The following is an 18,041-nucleotide window of genomic DNA, read 5'->3' as shown; positions in this document are numbered from 1 at the left end:
TACTGGTCGTTAAAACGAACAACGCAGTCGAGTTGACCAGATCATGTTCGTTATCCCTGTTTATATTATTGTTTAATAAAAGGGGGTTTTGTTATTATTGTTATTATATTATTATTATTATTATTATTATTATTATTATTATTATTATTATTATTATTAGCTAAGCTACAACCGTATGTAGTCGCCTCTTTCTCTAGCGACTAATTGTGGAGTAATTGATACGGCAGTGTTGAATTCATTATTTATTTCTTGTGATCAAACCTGGAGACATGGACAATATGCGAGTTAGTATCATTTCAAATTGACATGTTATTGATCTAAAATCCATGTGTCAGACAATGAATAACACAATGATTTGTATGTTGACCGTTATAGCCTCTTCTAACTTACAGTTGTTAATATATTAACATATTACATAATTGTGTACATTATAAATACACGATGCAGTATTGTGGTAGTTTTGGAGATTGCTCTAAGGTGTGCACTCTGCAAATTCTCGTTCACAACTGTTATACATTCACAATGGAGATGTGTTTATGCTCCGCACATCAATGGCTTGATTCTTTTCCTATGGTGGTGTTCAACATGTGTTAAGGCTAAAGGTTAATGCGCCTGTGATGAACGCTTCCATACTCAATAGTAAGAATATTTTATCTCGCTAGCTTTTAACTCTTTATTCTAGTTCCCTTTCTTCAGTATAGCTATATTATTTATTTCGCACATATACTTATTCTACATTCGCTGTTATGACGAACACACCCTAGTTGGAAAAGCATGATGCCAAATGCTAAGGACCCCAACAGGGAAAAATAGGCCAGTGTGGAAAGGAAATAAATAAACTACAATAAAAGTAATAAACAATTAAAATAGAAGATTTCACGAACAGCATGAACATTAAAATAAATATTTCATATATGAACTCCAAAAAATAAGACAGCGGAGGAAAAATAAGATAGAATAGTGTGTCCAGGTGTACCGTCAAGCAAGATAGTGGAAGACCATGGTGCAGAGGCTGTGGCACTACCCAAGACTAGAGCAATAGTTTAATTTTGGAGTGTCCTCCTAGAATTGCTGCTTACCATTGTTAAAGTCTCTCCTACCCTTACAAAGAGTAAAGTAGCCACTGAAATTACCCCTTGAGCGAAGAATTGTTTAATAATTTCAGTGGTCAAGTTTATGAGGACAGGAGAATGTGGAAAGAATAGGCAAAGAAAAAAAGAGCCGTAACCAGCAAACAAGATCCAAATTAATGCTGCCTGGCCAGTCGGAGGATCCAATAACTCTTTAGTGGTAGTATCTCAACAGGTGGCTGGTGCACACCAACATAATATGTACATCATTTATCTTCGTATGATACTTTTCAGTCTTATTTGATAAAATTCTAGTTCTAATTCCCTTTCATAAACATGGTCAGTCTCTAGGGCAATATCCTATGTTATAGGAAATTGAAAGAGGAAGAACTGAGAGTCTTGTTTAATGAAAGAGTGCTGGAAGCAGTAAGGTTACATGAGGATGTACAAGAATGGTGGACCGAGAATAGTAAAGTGATTCTAAGGATCGGTGGGGAAGTACTTTGAAAGTCATCAGGAAGAAGACCCCCAAATGATAAAGAATGGTGGTGGTGGAATGATGAGGTGCAAGAACGGGTAAAAACCAAGAAAGAAGCCAAGAAGAAGGCAGATCTATCAGGACAAGAGCAGGATAAAGAAAACTATAAACAAGCAAAGAAAGAAGCAAGAAGAGCAGTAGCAAAGACAAAGGCAGAGACATTAAATGAAGTCTATAGAGAGATGGAAACACCAGAAGGAGAGAAGAAAATATTATGAATTGCTAAGGCCTGAGATGCTGCATCTAAAGACCTGACACTGAAGATAGCAATGGTATAGTTCTAGCAGAGGAGAATTAAATTAAAAGAAGGTGGGAAACTTATTTTGAAGGACTATTGAATGAGGAGAACCCAAGAACAGTATTTGAAGAGGGACTCCCAAACCAGACAGTTACCATAGGAGTGACTAGAAGAGAAGTAGAATAGGCAGTAAAGAAGATGAAAAATAGTAAAGCTGCAGGACCGGATAATATACCAGAAGAGGTATGGAAGAGTCTTGGAGAGGAAGGCATAGATATGTATGAAAGGGCAGAAGCAAATGTTAAGAACAGTATAGGCCTAACAGAAAGTTTCCCAGTAAATGTGGGACTACATCAGGGGTCTGTATTGAGTCCTTACCTATTTGATCTGGTCATGCACGTAGTAACACAAGGTATTAGAGATTAGTCTCCTGGGTGTATGCTTTTTGCTGATGATGTTATACTGTGTAGCACTAGGCGAGAGGTAGTAGAAGAGAAACTGGAGGAGTGGAGAAGAGAAATGGAAAATGGGGGATTGAAGATCAGCTGGAAAAAGAGAGTATTTGAGATTGAAAAATGCCGAGAATGGGGAAGTTAGTTTACAAGGAGAGATTGAAGAGTTGAAAATTTCAGGTATTTAGGATCAACAGTTGCAGAGGATGGTGATCTGGGCGTAGAAATAAACCACAGAATACAAGCAGGATGGAAGAATTGGAAAAAAGTGCGTGGAGTACTATGCGACAGGAAAATAGGGGTTAAGTTGAAAGGTAAAGTACACAGGCCAGTTGTGAGACCGGCAATGATATATGGAGCGGAGACGTGGGCTATAAAGAAGACAGAAGAGAAGAAGATGGATGTGGCAGAGATGAGAATGTTGAGATGGATGTGTGGGGTGACAAGAAGAGATAAGATACGGAATGAAGTAATTAGGGTTACCACAGGAGTTAGAAAACTATCAGATAAGATCCAAGAAAGTAGACTGAGGTGGTACGGTCATGTCATGAGAAGAGATGAATAGTATATTGGGAGGAGAGTGATGGAAATGTAGGTACAGGGAACGAGAAGGAGAGGGAGACCAAAGCGAAGGTGGGTGGACTGTATCAAGGATGACCTCCGATCAAAGGGATTAACCGGTGATGAGGTGTGGGACAGAGGTAGATGGAGAAAGCTGACCAGGAACATCGACCCCACATAGAAGTGGGAAAAGATGTAGACAAAGAAGAAGAAGATAGGACAACGTCACTGTCCCATGCCTCTGCCATTCATGAGTGGCCTTTAAACCTAAACAATAACAAAACCGGCCAGTCGGTGATCAGTGTGATAATACTGTTCTTAAACCTGATATTTTTTCAATCCTAGGCTCTCATCCTATACAAGCAGTTTTGGTCAAGATTATTTACTAGTTATTTACGTTCAACGAATTTCAACTATATTTACAAAATGTCAATATTTGAAATGTTTTACATTTTCATAAAAACGTTGTATTCAACGTTCAAACGATGACCATGCATTAAGAAGCTTGACAGTAGGTTGGCTTAACAGTAAGGTCTATCACAGATAGATACTAAGTGTCCTCTACAAGGACAGTACTGTACAACTGTTCAACAAAACAATACTACTTTGTGCTTATAATTCCAGTAGCATTTTACCTGGCCATGTGAAAAAGGCAAATGCAATCTTGGTCATCCTAAAGCACCATTTAGGAATTAGAACTAATGTTGAATCAACATTTTTTTTTATTCTAGATAACTGATTTCAGTGTTAAAAATAATCTATGTATTCCCAAATACATAAATACATATCATCATCATCAGCCATTACCAGTCCACCGCAGGACAAAGGCCTCAGACGTCCTTCCACTCTCGTCTGTTTATGGCTTTTCTATTCAGTCTATACTTGCAATTTTTCTTAGCTCATCAATCTATCGTCTTCCCGTCCTTCCCTGCTTCTTTTGCAATCTCTAGGGATCTATTCTGTTATTCTTAATTCCCATCTATTATGTTTTCATTATAATCCCTGTCCATGTCCATTTCTTTTTCTTACATGTTAGAATATCCTCTAGTTTTCTCGTATATCCATGTTGCTCTTTATCTGTGTTTTATTGTTATTCCCATCAATATTCTTTCCATAACTCATTGAATTGTAACTAGCTTATGTTCTAAGACATTAGTAAGGTTCCAAGTTTCCGATGGATAAGTTAATACTGATAGAGTCATAAGATTAAATGCTTTTCCTTTTAGAGAAGGTGGGATTTTACGTTTCATAATCTCTTTTTGTCTATCAAAAGCTGTCTATGCCATGATTATCCTTCTTTTGATTTAAATTCGACCCCATTTACTGTTTGTCTAATTAGGCGACATGAATCTCTAGATGCTCGTCCATAACACTTATTTGTTGTCTCTTCACTTTCATTGGACAATATCTTAGTTTTACTCATGTTCATTATTAATCCTACATTTCTGCTATCTTTATTCAAATCTTCTATCATGTTTTGTAATTCATCCCATGATTCACCAAGTACAGTAGCACTAGGTCATCTGTAAATCTCAAGTTAAGATAGTAGCCATTACTGTTAATTCCAATATTTTCCCAATCTAAATTCTTAAAACTTCTTCTAGTCATGCTGTGGATAATTTAGGAGATGGGGTCTCCCTCTAAGTCCTATCTCAATTGGAATCCTCTTCTATCTTTATGCAGTTTTAGGAGTGTTGTACTTCCTGTATACATATCTTCAAGTGTTCTAACATATATTCTCTTTGCATAATATATATACATATACATATATACATTATATACATATATATATATATATATATATATATATATATATATATATATATATAAAGTAGACACAAATTACACATACACGAATTTATAAACAAAAACACACACTAATATGTCTAATAAATAAATATATATATAATATATATATATATACATACACACACACACACACATATATATATATATATATATATATATATATATATATATATATATATATATATATATATATATTCACGCAACCATTATTGTACATAAACATGCGAAACTGGAACAATTGTATGCATGAGCGAAGAATGGCGTATGTAAATGAAGACACCGACTTTAAGAAAGAACATAACGAAACGGTTCATTTTCTTAATGGAGGTAATTGCGACAGCTGGGAAGGAAATTAGTGCACTCTTCTTTTTGCATCTGGCCAAGAAGAATGTCTCGGGGAAAGTGGGAGGATTAAAAAATGAAAAATCAAAATCATGATGTATGTCTAGAAAAATAAAACGGAGAATGATAGGAAGGTTTTGCACAATGGCTGAGCGATATACATAGCTATATCTACTTTGGTATTTAAAGAGCAGGAAAATTGTTTGGTAGTAAACAAATCATAGCTAATTCGGTAAGAATAAATATTTAGGTAGATATGCACACACACACGAACACGCAAACCCAGCTCTCATCAGGATATGACTATTTCCACTCTCCCCTACCTACCCCAGGGCCAGGGAGAGCTGAGCATGCCACTGCGCGCACACACACACATATATACTGTATATATATATATATATATATATATATATATATATATATATATATATATATATATATATATATATCTATATATATATATATATATATATATCCACATACTTGCTCTTTATTATAATAGGGGGTGCTGAAGTAACATAATCCCAAAGAATATTGATGGCAATTTATCAATCATCAATTTGAAAGGACGACCTAGATGAAATAAAATGTTATAATACCGGAAAGAGAAACATACCGAATAAGAATCAACGACGTATATACTAAACCTTAGACAAGGAAAAAAAGAACTATGCGAAAGAGAAGAGAGTAAATGGAGTTGTCTACTGAACTGTTGAAATGTCGTTTACATTGGAAACAAAGATGATAACCGGGGAAAGAGCGGACCAATAACCACGGAGATGGAAACGCTGTGCGGAATGCTTTCATCTAGTTTGTCGAGACAGGAGCTCGTAAGCCAAGGAACTAAAATTCTGGGAAAGGTGGTATACATATTCAGTGAGACGAATTGAGCAAAGCGCTTAAATTTCAAATATGCAGACGAAGGGGAGAGACCCAAAGACACAACCAGCTCACACGAAAGCTGGCGCTAGCAAAGACATCTTCGTGAGGTGAGCTGGTGAAGTAAAAGGGGAATGCAGCGGAGTAAAAGGGAATTAAATTTTGGAAAGAATGTTTAGTATACTCATTGCTTATGCTTGAGGGTACACGCGGGCACGCTGTAAAGGCATGTTTCTCTTCCTCTTGCTTTGTTCACGTTTTTGTAGGTCGTATAGGAGATATTTATTTTAATGTTACTCTTCTCAAAAAAAATTATTTTTCCTTGTTTCCTTTCCTCACTGGGCTATTTTCCCTGTAGGAGCCCCTGGGCTTATAGCATACTGCTTTTCCAACTAGGTTTGTAGTTTAGCAAGTAGTAATAATAATAATAATAAAAATAAAACGTTTGAGGGGTCTTGTATTAATTATCATTCTCTTTGTTTATTCTCTTTGTTTATATCGTGCTAATACCATCGCTTTCAATTCCGATTGTGTATTCGGTACCGGAGCCAAGTTTGCATATGTTGGTTAATTTGAGATAATACACAGAAAAGAAGGGGGGGGGGGTTGAAGAGAGGCAGGTTCAGCCAAAACATGTCTAAATAAAGATTGCTGAAAACATTCGATTATAAATTTTTGCTTTAGTATGATACAAAACAAGCAAAGCTATTATTATTATTATTATTATTATTACCTACCAAGCTACAAGCCTAGTTGGAAAAGCAGAATGCTACAAGCTCAGGGGTCCCAACAGGGAAAATAGCCCAGTGAGGAAAGGAAATAAGGAAAAATATTTTTTTTTTAAGAAGAGCAACAACATTAAAATAAACATTTCCTATATAAACAATAAAAATTTCTAACAAAACAAGAAGAGAAAGTAGACTGAATAGTGTGTCCGAGAGTATCCTCAAGCAAGAGAACTCTAACCCACGACAGTGGAAGACCATGGTACAGAGGCTATGACACTACCAAAGACTAGAGAACAATGGTTTGATTTTGGAAGTCCTTCTCCTAGAAGAGCTGCTTACTATAGTTAAAGAGTCTCTACCCTTACCAAGATTAAAGTAGCTACTGAACAATTACAGTGCAGTAGTTAACCTCTTGGGTGAAGAAGAATTGTATGGTAATCTAAGTGCAGCATTTGACACTGTAGAACATACATATCTGATGGAAGACCTTAAAGCTGTGGGCATCGTAGAACGAGCACATGACTGGTTTGTGAGTTATCTTGAAAACCGCTAAGTTAAAGTAGTAATATCAAATGTTGAATCTGAGACGAGAAAACTAACCAAAGGGGTGCCTCAAGGCAGTGTACTAGGTCCTCTCCTGTTTGAAATTTACACGATTGAACCGGCAAATATACTTGAAACTCGCAGAGTTAAGTTTAAAATATACGCTGATGATTCACAATTCTATTTCCCAATAGAATCAGTTGATTAAGCTAAAAGAAAGATACATGAAATAATGAATGACATTAAGGCTTGGATGTAAACAAAAAAGCTCAAGCTCAATGAAGATAAAAGTGAATGTATTATTTTTGGAAATGAAAGAGATATAAAAAGAATCGAATGCTTCCAAAGAATTGAAATAGGTCAATCGATCATTGACCTAAAGAAATCTGTCAGAAATCTTGGAGTAATCATGGATGATAGACTGACAATGAATGAACATATAAATAATATGGTCAGAAATTGTAACTATCATATTGGAAACATCATTTATTAGTAAAAATCTATGGCCATACTCATTAATCACCACATATTTTCAAGAATTGATTACTGCAACTCACTGTTCTATGGCTTACCAAATTATCAGCTGAAGAAAATTCAGAGAGTACAAAACAGAGCCGCTAGATTAATAAAAGGACTACACAATGGGGTAAGAGTTACCCTGCACTAATCAAATTACACTGGCTGCCGGTAAAAGCTAGAATTGAATACAAGCTACTCTTACTAACGTTTAAGATACTGAACGAAAATGTCTAAAAGAATGCCTGAATAAACTAGAACTAGAAACAAATGTTAACATAAGACACACGAGTGACAAACATAGGCTATCTGAACCAAGAACAAATAGTAAATTTGGTGAAAGGGCTTTTAGCTACTGTGCGCCTAGATATTATAATAAACTGCCAACTGAAATGAAGGACCTAAAGGGAGCAACTGAATTTAAGAAGAAACTAAAGACATTACTTTTCAAAAGATCATATGATTTGGAAGATGCTACAATCAAAGAATTGTATAAGTTATAATGAAAATGTTTCGTTAGATGATTAATATGGACCCGCATGAGAAGTAGTTCACTCAACTACAGTGGAGGGTTGGATTTAAACCCAAAACAAGTAAAGTAAGTAATCTCAGTGTTGTCAGGTGTATGAGGACAAAGGAGAATCTGTGAAAAATAGGCCAGATTATTCGGTGAGTGTGTAAGCTAAGGGAAAGTGAACCGTAACCAGAGAGAAGGATCCAATGGTAGTAATATCTCGACGGTGGCTGGTGCCCTGGCCAACCTTCTACCTGGCAAGAACACAAACTGTATAAATATAATATTCATGACGTTTTAATTCAATGTTACTTCTAATACTTTTCGTCCGGCAAACCACGATCAATATAAAGAAAACCAACCACATAACTTACCACACCACTATCCTTACCGCTTCATTCTACACTTGCACCTAAGAATTTTGGAAGACCAGAGTATGACACACGAGTTTTAGGAGCAAGAAATACGAAAATGTGTGAAATAACGTGGACAGATCTTAGTTTAATGGTATTATTTGAGTAACGGTTAAAATAGAAAGGAAATGCTACTTACATTATTACCAAAAGCCTCTGAATATAATTCTTGTGAACCAATCCTGAATATGGGCTAGATCAATCTAAATCTTTGGTTCCTCGTCCACAGGGTCCAGACCACTAGAAGGCAGACAATAATTGTAGGCTTCTCAATTGTAGATCTTCGGTGATTTGTTCCTTCATTTTTCGTGATCTGCACCATAGAAGAAAGTAAGTGTTGCTTCCACACACAAACATGAGAAATACTCCTTACCACTAACGAAAAAATCGGGAAAGAACAACACACATTCAAATTTACACCTTCAGCGACCCATGTCAAATGGCCGAATGAGCGTAAATCATACCTAGCGGATGAGTGCTAGAAATATTACTGGAACCAGTCGAATAGTAACCGATAAATATGTGCGTGTCTATACAGAAAACTGGCTAAACTGGAGAGAAAAACTTTAAATATAATCTGAGGCTCTAGAACAAAACTAAACAATTATGCACAGTTTAGCCTATTTAATGAAATGGGAACAAGTGGGAAAAATTGTCACAGTTTATTTCATTACCGGCAGCACGGAAGAAAGATGAACTGACATTAGAACGGAAAACATTAGTCATATTACATGTGCATATACGACCAAGCTAGGCAAAATTCATGGTTTAAAAACCTGACAAATGTATCAATGGGTTTTTTTGTGTGATAATTTCGTAAAAATAAAACTTAATAAACATTTATCCAAATGTGACAATGCTTTAGAAGTAAAAGAAAATAAGTTTCCTTTTATTCTACATTGTGTCTATTCATCTTTAATTTTGGATACAATTTAAAACAAAAAATCATGTGAATTATATGGGTTGAGGTGGAACTTTTTCTAGGTTTCTAATTCTGGATCGAAAAGGGGAACCCATTCAGTCCTGCCTAAGGCCAAAAGGATGTAACTTATATTCTTTAGGCTTTAATCCAGTATAAATCTGCCGTCTAGTTCTGGTTAGGAGGGTAATTGCAATTTACCTTTTTCCATATATTCAAAATCTTAATTTCTTAACAGTATCTCAAAAAGCTTAAATGTCCTTCATATTTCCGCACGAAGACAGTTTCCTTTCTTTTTCTTACATTTAGGTGTGATTTTAATAACTTCAGGTTTAATGACTTGACATTTTATCAAATGTTATAATTTTAGAGCATCCATAATCTAAGTTTACCATCCTTATTGTGTAATAATAACTTGTTCGATGCTTTAATAGACTCGCATATTTTGAGTGTCTACACTTCGGTCTTTAAAGATCTAATTTTTTTCTAGTTCCCAGGACTAAAAATGTCCGTTATCAATTGAGTATATTTCTATCTAGACCTCTTATTCATCTTTTCCAATTATCAACGAGAGCATTCTGTCCTAATTCTACTCATCGTAAGCATTGATGTTTTATTGTTTTTTTTTCTTTTATAAAAAATTAAAAGTTGTAGCATATTTCATAATCTATTCCACATTCATTTGTCGCTCTGTTTCAATGCCACTACAGTAAATGTGATTTATAAAATACTTCGCATTCAATATATATTTTCCGAAAATGTGGCTTCCATTATCGCTTTGATTATCAAATCTATTCTGTATTCCTTTTAGTAAGAGAAGTACATTTTGCTTCAATGCGAAACATATTTTCTATTATAATTGTCCCCGATTGAATGCAAATGGCTAGATCTGAGTTTATGGGTCGTAGTGGCCTATTGAATACGTCCTTGTCTGGCGTTCTGCTGGTCAGGAGATCGAGTCCCATTTAAACTGCATAGTATCTTATAGTGTCTGCAATCTCACCATCCTTGAGAGCTAAGGATGGAAGATTTTGGGGATCCTATAGGTCTACCTGATTACATTGCCTGGACCTCCCTCGTCTAACTCGGGTGGAGAGGGGGTTGGGCGCTGATCATATATATGGTTAGTCTCTGGGACATAGCCCTGCTAGGGCAATGTCACTGTCCCTTGACGCTGCCATTCATGAGAAGCCTTTAAACCTTCAAATTTGCCTTTCAGATATTTCAGTTTCACCAAGTTTGTAAGTTACTTTTTAACCATTTAATGTACAGTATTGTTTAATGTGGCTGTATTAATTTAAAAAAGAAGAACGAAAACAAAAAAATACTATTGAAGGACCTCGGAGCACAATGAAGACCGTCTGAAGAATTTCCTGGGTCTTCAGTACGACCACAGTGTTTTAAAATTTGTGACATGATTACATAATAATTTTGCACATTCTTAAATCTCGGCTATAATTACAACGGGACTTTAAGTCTAGCGGCCATTTCTAATTAGCAAGTAAATGGAATCATTAATTTACCCCCGATTCATACACAGAAACCTATTCATTTTATGCTCACCTTGAGTCCCAGAAGATTAATTGCTTGGAAATTAAAATATCCTTTAATGTGACAATGCTGTAATTCACATACAAACTGCGCAAAATATCAAGAACGCTCGGTAGTTTCACAATGACCAATCATCAGCGAGTAATGGACACGTAATGATGTTCGCCGGTATATACTGTATGCGGAAATAAACACGCAATAGGCAATAATCAAATAAATATTGGGTTTTATTGTACAAGCATATTGACAATAAAACAGCAAAATTAAAAGGATAACACCGATATGTCGTCGGTTATGAAACATTTAGATAAACTAAAGTTCCAGTTTTTCATTATGGATGGCATAGTTTTACATGGGGACAAGTGGTTAACAATATACGTATACTTAACAAGAAGATAATGTTCTTGATACGGAATATCTCTGTCAAGTTTAATCGAATTTTGTTCACCCATTTTTGAAATATCCTCCAAACACCATTTGCCAACACTGGTGAAAAAGAAATTTTATCGTCAATAAATTTATATCTAGGAGAAACTAATAATAGGGAATTTGCAATATATGTAAAATGTACAGTACTATGAAAATAATTTTTGCAGAACTTTTTAATAAAAAGTACCAAATTACTGGAGTAACAAAACACCAGTACCATAACAGTTCGCTTATATACTGTACTTGGAGCATCGCTATAATTGGTTAAGCATATTTAAATGTTAAGAAACATTTTCGTGTATGTAACAAAGAAAAAAAAAGCAGAATTTCTGCAATAGTTTTTGTAACCTGAAAAAAAGTCGAAGCGTCATTCATAACGTCAACGTTATTATTGTCGCTATTTGAGATATATTACCATTACCAAAGATCCTTAAATAGTTTATCGGTAACAAAGAAAAGACAAATTTAGTAAAAATAAGAAAAATAAGAAACTTAATCAACAAATTAAAACATTAGCATATGATAATGCACTATGCCAAGGTATTTTCATAATTTTGGGCCTTCCTTCATAATAAGAATGATCAACTTTTTAATTAAAACTCGTATTCAAATATAGCTCTGGGCGTTACTGAACCCGAGGCTTTTTTTTAAACCAACTTATTAACAGAACCACCTAATAAAACAATCTACTATTATTTGCGTGAAATAAAAAAACACAAACCACACCATGGTTTTCAAAACTAAGCCCTGCATAGCTCATCAGGATGATCCCTGTTTAAAGAACTATAAAGGAAAATATCGGTAGCTAGTGTTAAGAATACCCCCCAAGAAGCCAATAAACCGACGGTGTTATAGATATTGAAAGGTAAAATTACAGTTCCCTTTGGAACTCACATACTCCCTTCAGTGTTGATTCGTTTTCATTTTCTCCCTCAATCTTTACGTGGGCGGAGGCCTTGGTAGCAAAGAGTAAGAAAACTATAAGATTTGAGTAAGATAAAGAAAAATAACTGCATAAGGTAATGAGGACGTTAAGATAAAGGTAAAGAGGACGTTATGATTCAGATAAAGAGGACGTTATGGTTAAGATAAAGAGGAGGTTATGATTGGGATCATAAGGAATTTAAGATAGAGAGAACGTTAAGATTCAGGAAAGAGAACGTTATGATTCATGTAAAGACGAAGTTATGATTCAGATAAAGAGGACACTATATTCAAATAATGAAGACGTTATAATTAAAATAAATAGGACGCTATGATTCAAATAAAGAGGACGTTATGATTTAGATAAAGAAGACGTTATGATTAAAAAAACGAAGACGTTATAAGTAAAATAAAGGGGACGTCATGATTCTTATAAAAAGGACGCCATGATTCGAATAAAGACAAGGTTATGATTCAGATAAAGAAGACGTTATGAATAAGATAATGAGGACGTTATAAGTAGGATAACGAGGACGGCCTCCTGAGTAGCATAATCACTCGACTAATTACTTCATGTATTCAGGCGTCGTTAAAAGTTCTTTCGCAAAAATATCCCAAAGGTTCAATTAGCGAAGAAAATATTTTTTTTTCTTTCGTAATTAATACACGGGTGAAAGTCGGAGAGAGAGAGAGAGAGAGAGAGAGAGAGAGAGAGAGAGAGAGAGAGAGAGAGAGAGAGAGAGAGAGTGTGTGTGTTTTACATGGATTTTGGATGTCTCACATTTTAGTCCATAAGCGGAAGACTCCATTTGCTCTTAGAGTTTTTTATGATCTTGTGTAACTTATTCTTGAACTCATTTACCGTGTTGTTATTATTATTACTATTATTACTACTACTATTATTATTATTATTATTATTATTACTTGCTAAGCGACAACCCTAGTTGGAAAAGCAGGATGCTATAAGCCCAGGGGCCCCAACACGGAAAAATGAGGAAAGGAAACAAGGAAAAATTAAACATTTAAAGAACAGTGACATTAAAATAAACATTTCCTATATAAACTATGAATACTAACAAAACAAGAGGAAGCGAAATGCGATAGAATAGTGTGTCCGAGTGTACCCTCAAGCAAGAGAACTCTAACCCAAGACAGTGGAAGACCATGGTGCAGAGGTTATGGCACTACACAAGACTAGATGATAACAATGGTTTGATTTTGGAAGGTCCTCCTATAAAAAGTTGCTTACCATAGTTAAAGAGTCTCTTAAACCCTAACCAAGAGGAAAGAGGCCACTAAACAATTACAGTGCAGTAGTTAACCCCTTGAGAGAAGAATTGTTTGGTAATCTCAGTGTTGTCAGGTATATGAGGACAGAGAAGAATATGTAAAGAATAGGCCAGACTATTCTGCGTATGTGTTGGCAAAGGGGAAATCAACCGTAAAGGATCCAATGTAGAACTGTCTCGCTCTAGCCAGTCAAAGGACCCCATAACTCTCTAGCAATAATATCTCAACGGGTGGTTGGTGCCCTGGCCAGCCTACTACCTACTACCGTTTCTACATCCGCTGGAAGTCTGTTCCGTATATATTTGCTGTTTTGTATGTAAAGAAAGTACCACCTTGACAGGTGTTGTATCTCTGCAATTCCAGTTTGTATCCGTTACCTCTGGACTGATTTGTGGTAAGCGTGAAGAGGTTGTTGTAGTCTACATTTCTTATTCCTTTTAGAATTTTGAATGTCGCTATTAAGCTGAGAGAGAGAGAGAGAGAGAGAGAGAGAGAGAGAGAGAGAGAGAGAGTCGAATGTGATGTTCTGGAATATGATAAACCCTTACATATAAAAAATGACTTCTTAAATTACTATTCATGCTAGAATAATATCTAATATATCCAGTAGTGAATTTAAGTATTTTCAAAATATATCGCATTTTAACAATAATAAAAATACGGTTGTGATCCATAATCCTTATCTATATGTTAATCAAATAGTCATGAACAATGAAAGCATTTTCATAGAATCGGAAAATAATTGTCTTAAAAGCCGTTAAAAGGAAAATTAATATTCTGCAGTAATAATCTATAACTCGCGAGGTAATCGCTCACTTTAGTCATTTCGAGTTAGACCTATCTGTCAAAGGCCCATCACACATTAGTGGAAGTGACATGACATGTGCAATGATTAACTGATGACAGTACCTGGGGAAGAGTCCCACAGTCTAGATTGTAAATAGTAGTACCTTCAGATTGTTTGTTTTTCAATGCTTTGAAAAAGTATGTCAAATTAGCAATTATTACGAAAATTAAATAGTCCTCTATAATAACTATTTTACAGATTATTGACTTGGGGTGAATTATAAGGGTTCTTCAGCATAGAATAACAAATAATTACCAGGCAAAATATATACGCAGCTCACTGGCATTTAACATTAGTCTACGCATTGCAGAATGCCTTAAAAACAAAAGGACTTTCCTTACAAATCTTATTAGAAAATGAAGTGAAACAAAAGTGGACTAATTCCCGAAGGATTGTAAAGCTCAAGCATATGTGAAAGAATTCCCCATGTGTTGCAGTAGTTTGGTCGCATCATAAGAAATGATTAAGAAAGATCCGTTGTAAGTATCTAAGAGGTTTTACAACATGAGAAAAAGCAGAAGTTTTCCAAAGAAAGACATGCATCCTCAAGGAAAATATCTTTGAGCAAGACAACAAGTATGATATATACTTGGTGGAATATTATCATTCCTTAAGGGTACAACAGAGGAAAATGTTTTTTACTTTTTAATGAGGCCTCTGTATACACCAAGTTATTTTGCATCCATCGATTTTTTATTTTTACACAACCTTTTGAAAAATGACAATTGTTGTGATAATGTATAGTCCACATGTTGGGGCTTTATACAAACACTTTAAAATATAAGCATGTACGTATGTACACAGATGCAGACGATTAAAAGTTTGATGATCAGGGATTTATTTTAGTTAATTGAACAATGGTGCATACGTATCCATTCACACACACACATCAATTTAATTGTGTAGCTTTCCTACGTTTACGTCAGCGATTCCAATTAAATAAGCGCATGAGAAGTTCCAACTACATTTTCAACTATTGTCTGCCTTCCATTGTATGTGAAGGGTTACAACAATTGCTCTAAAATTAATAACCAAACTAACAATTGTTTACTTCAAAACAATTTTTTTCTTTGTCAATTACTACCTATCATGTAAGGGTATTTGATATCTTTTTCTTTTTGGCATACAGCAAAACAGAAATGTGTATATAAACAGACACGCACAATGATTACATAAACATACATGTATACGTGCATGCTTGCCTGCATTAATAAATGCACACATCCGAGGGCAAAAAGAGTAGACATGTGTAAGTTCGAAAACTGAATGTATACGCTTACGAAGAGCGGAACAATTTTTGTAATAGAGAGCTTCCAAGAATATAAAACAGTAAGAGTGAACTGTGGATAAAGTTGCCTTTTGTCTCCCAAGCTACTTAATATTCTTATTGATGGCATAAGGAGAGAAGTCAGAAAAAACCCTTTAACTGAGGAAACAGAATTGCGGAAATACACTTCGAGTCATGAATATAGAGGTAAATGGTAGAAATCAAAAGGAATAGTGAAGAGGAAAAAAAATCCCTACTAGAAAACTTGACAGTGAATGCAGGATAAAATTGAGAGCGAGTGTAAAAGACTATGTCGTACAAAATGAATAGCATGGGTATCTGGTAATCATTTGTGGAAAGTGTGAATTTTCGACAATAATTTTTTCCTCGTCTAGAAAATCTCGTCGCCATGTCGGAACATTTACACACACACACACACACAAAAAAAAAAAAAAAAAAAAAAGGTTAGATACGTGGAAATTTAATTATGATATGGAAAATGCTGAAAGAGTAAATATATATATATATATATATATACATATATGTGTGTGTGCATACTTGTATATATACTCGTAGTATCTGTAAGCTAATAAATAAATCTCAAAGACTCCTGCAAGCATGTAAAGCACGCCAGACTCTTATACCTGACCCAAAGAAGTCATCATTCACGTTGCGTTACTCTAGAAAAAGTTTAAAATCAAAACTGAAACGACATAAAAACCATATAAAACAAATAAATTTAACCATAGAACATATAATTAGCAACCCCAAACTCATCTTATGTACAGATATGTACATTTGCATGTGGAATACTGAGAGAGAGAGAGAGAGAGAGAGAGAGAGAGAGAGAGAGAGAGAGAGCATAAAACTTTCATCAAGCGAAGCCATCCATATTCCAAAGGAAAAATAAAACACCGGCTAACAAGCAAAAATAATTTATAGGCTAGTCTTAAGAATGTTTAAGAGAGAGAGAGAGAGAGAGAGAGAGAGAGAGAGAGAGAGAGAGCATAAACTTTCATCAAGCGAAGCCATCCATATACCAAAGGAAAATAAACACCGGCTAACAAGCAAAAATAATTTATAGGCTAGTCTTAAGAATGTTAAGAGAGAGAGAGAGAGAGAGAGAGAAGAGAGAGAGAGAGAGAGAGAGCATATAACTTTCATCAAGCGAAGCCATCCATATACCAAAGGAAAGATAAACTCCTGCTAACAAGCACAAAAAAATTTATAGGGAAGTCTTAAGAAAATGTTAGAGAGAGAGAGAGAGAGAGAGAGAGAGAGAGAGAGAGAGAGAGCATAAACTTTCATCAAGCGAAGCCATCCATATACCAAAGGAAAGATAAACTCCTGCTAACAAGCACAAAAAAATTATAGGCAAGTCTTAAGAAAATGTATAGAGAGAGAGAGAGAGAGAGAGAGAGAGAGAGAGAGAGAGAGAGCATAAACTTTCATCAAGCGAAGCCATCCATATACCAAAGGAAAGATAAACTCCTGCTAACAAGCACAAAAAAAATTTATAGGCAAGTCTTAAGAAAATGTTAAGAGAGAGAGAGAGAGAGAGAGAGAGAGAGAGAGAGCATAAACTTTCATCAAGCGAAGCCATCCATATACCAAAGGAAAGATAAACTCCTGCTAACAAGCACAAAAAAAAATTATAGGCAAGTCTTAAGAAAATGTTTAAGAGAGAGAGAGAGAGAGAGAGAGAGAGAGAGAGAGAGAGCATAAACTTTCATCAAGCGAAGCCATCCATATACCAAAGGAAAGATAAACTCCTGCTAACAAGCACAAAAAAATTTATAGGCAGTCTTAAGAAACTGTTTAATGAGAGAGAGAGAGAGAGAGAGAGAGAGAGAGAGAGAGAGCATAAACTTTCATCAAGCGAAGCCATCCATATACCAAAGGAAGATAAACTCCTGCTAACAAGCACAAAAAAATTATAGGCAAGTCTTAAGAAACTGTTTAGAGAGAGAGAGAGAGAGAGAGAGAGAGAGAGAGAGAGAGAGCATAAACTTTCATCAAGCGAAGCCATCCATATACCAAAGGAAAGATAAACTCCTGCTAACAAGCACAAAAAAAATTCATAGGCAAGTCTTAAGAAAATGTTAGAGAGAGAGAGAGAGAGAGAGAGAGAGAGAGAGAGAGAGAGAGAGAGCATAAACTTTCATCAAGCGAGCCATCCATATACCAAAGGAAAGATAAACTCCTGCTAAC

General features: G+C 35.3%; 1 long non-coding RNA gene across 3 annotated transcripts in view; it reads right to left on the bottom strand.

Moving 5' to 3' along the window:
• The window catches only part of LOC137616336 (uncharacterized), a 1,379,772-nt gene that overhangs the window by 52,213 nt on the left and 1,309,518 nt on the right, over window positions 1-18,041 (bottom strand). Inside the window, exon 1 of one of the 3 annotated variants that reach the window (XR_011039400.1) lies at window positions 8,743-9,049. The exons of the other annotated variants lie outside the window; for them this stretch is intronic. This is a non-coding gene — a long non-coding RNA (uncharacterized lncRNA). Of the gene's footprint in view, window positions 1-8,742; window positions 9,050-18,041 lie in introns of those variants that run through there. 3 annotated transcript variants of the gene reach the window in all.

The sequence above is a fragment of the Palaemon carinicauda genome, chromosome 22 (assembly GCF_036898095.1).
Source record: "Palaemon carinicauda isolate YSFRI2023 chromosome 22, ASM3689809v2, whole genome shotgun sequence".
NCBI classification, from domain to species: domain Eukaryota; kingdom Metazoa; phylum Arthropoda; class Malacostraca; order Decapoda; family Palaemonidae; genus Palaemon; species Palaemon carinicauda.
Note: the sequence above shows the minus strand (reverse complement) of the source record. Positions and strands in the feature narration are given on the sequence as shown.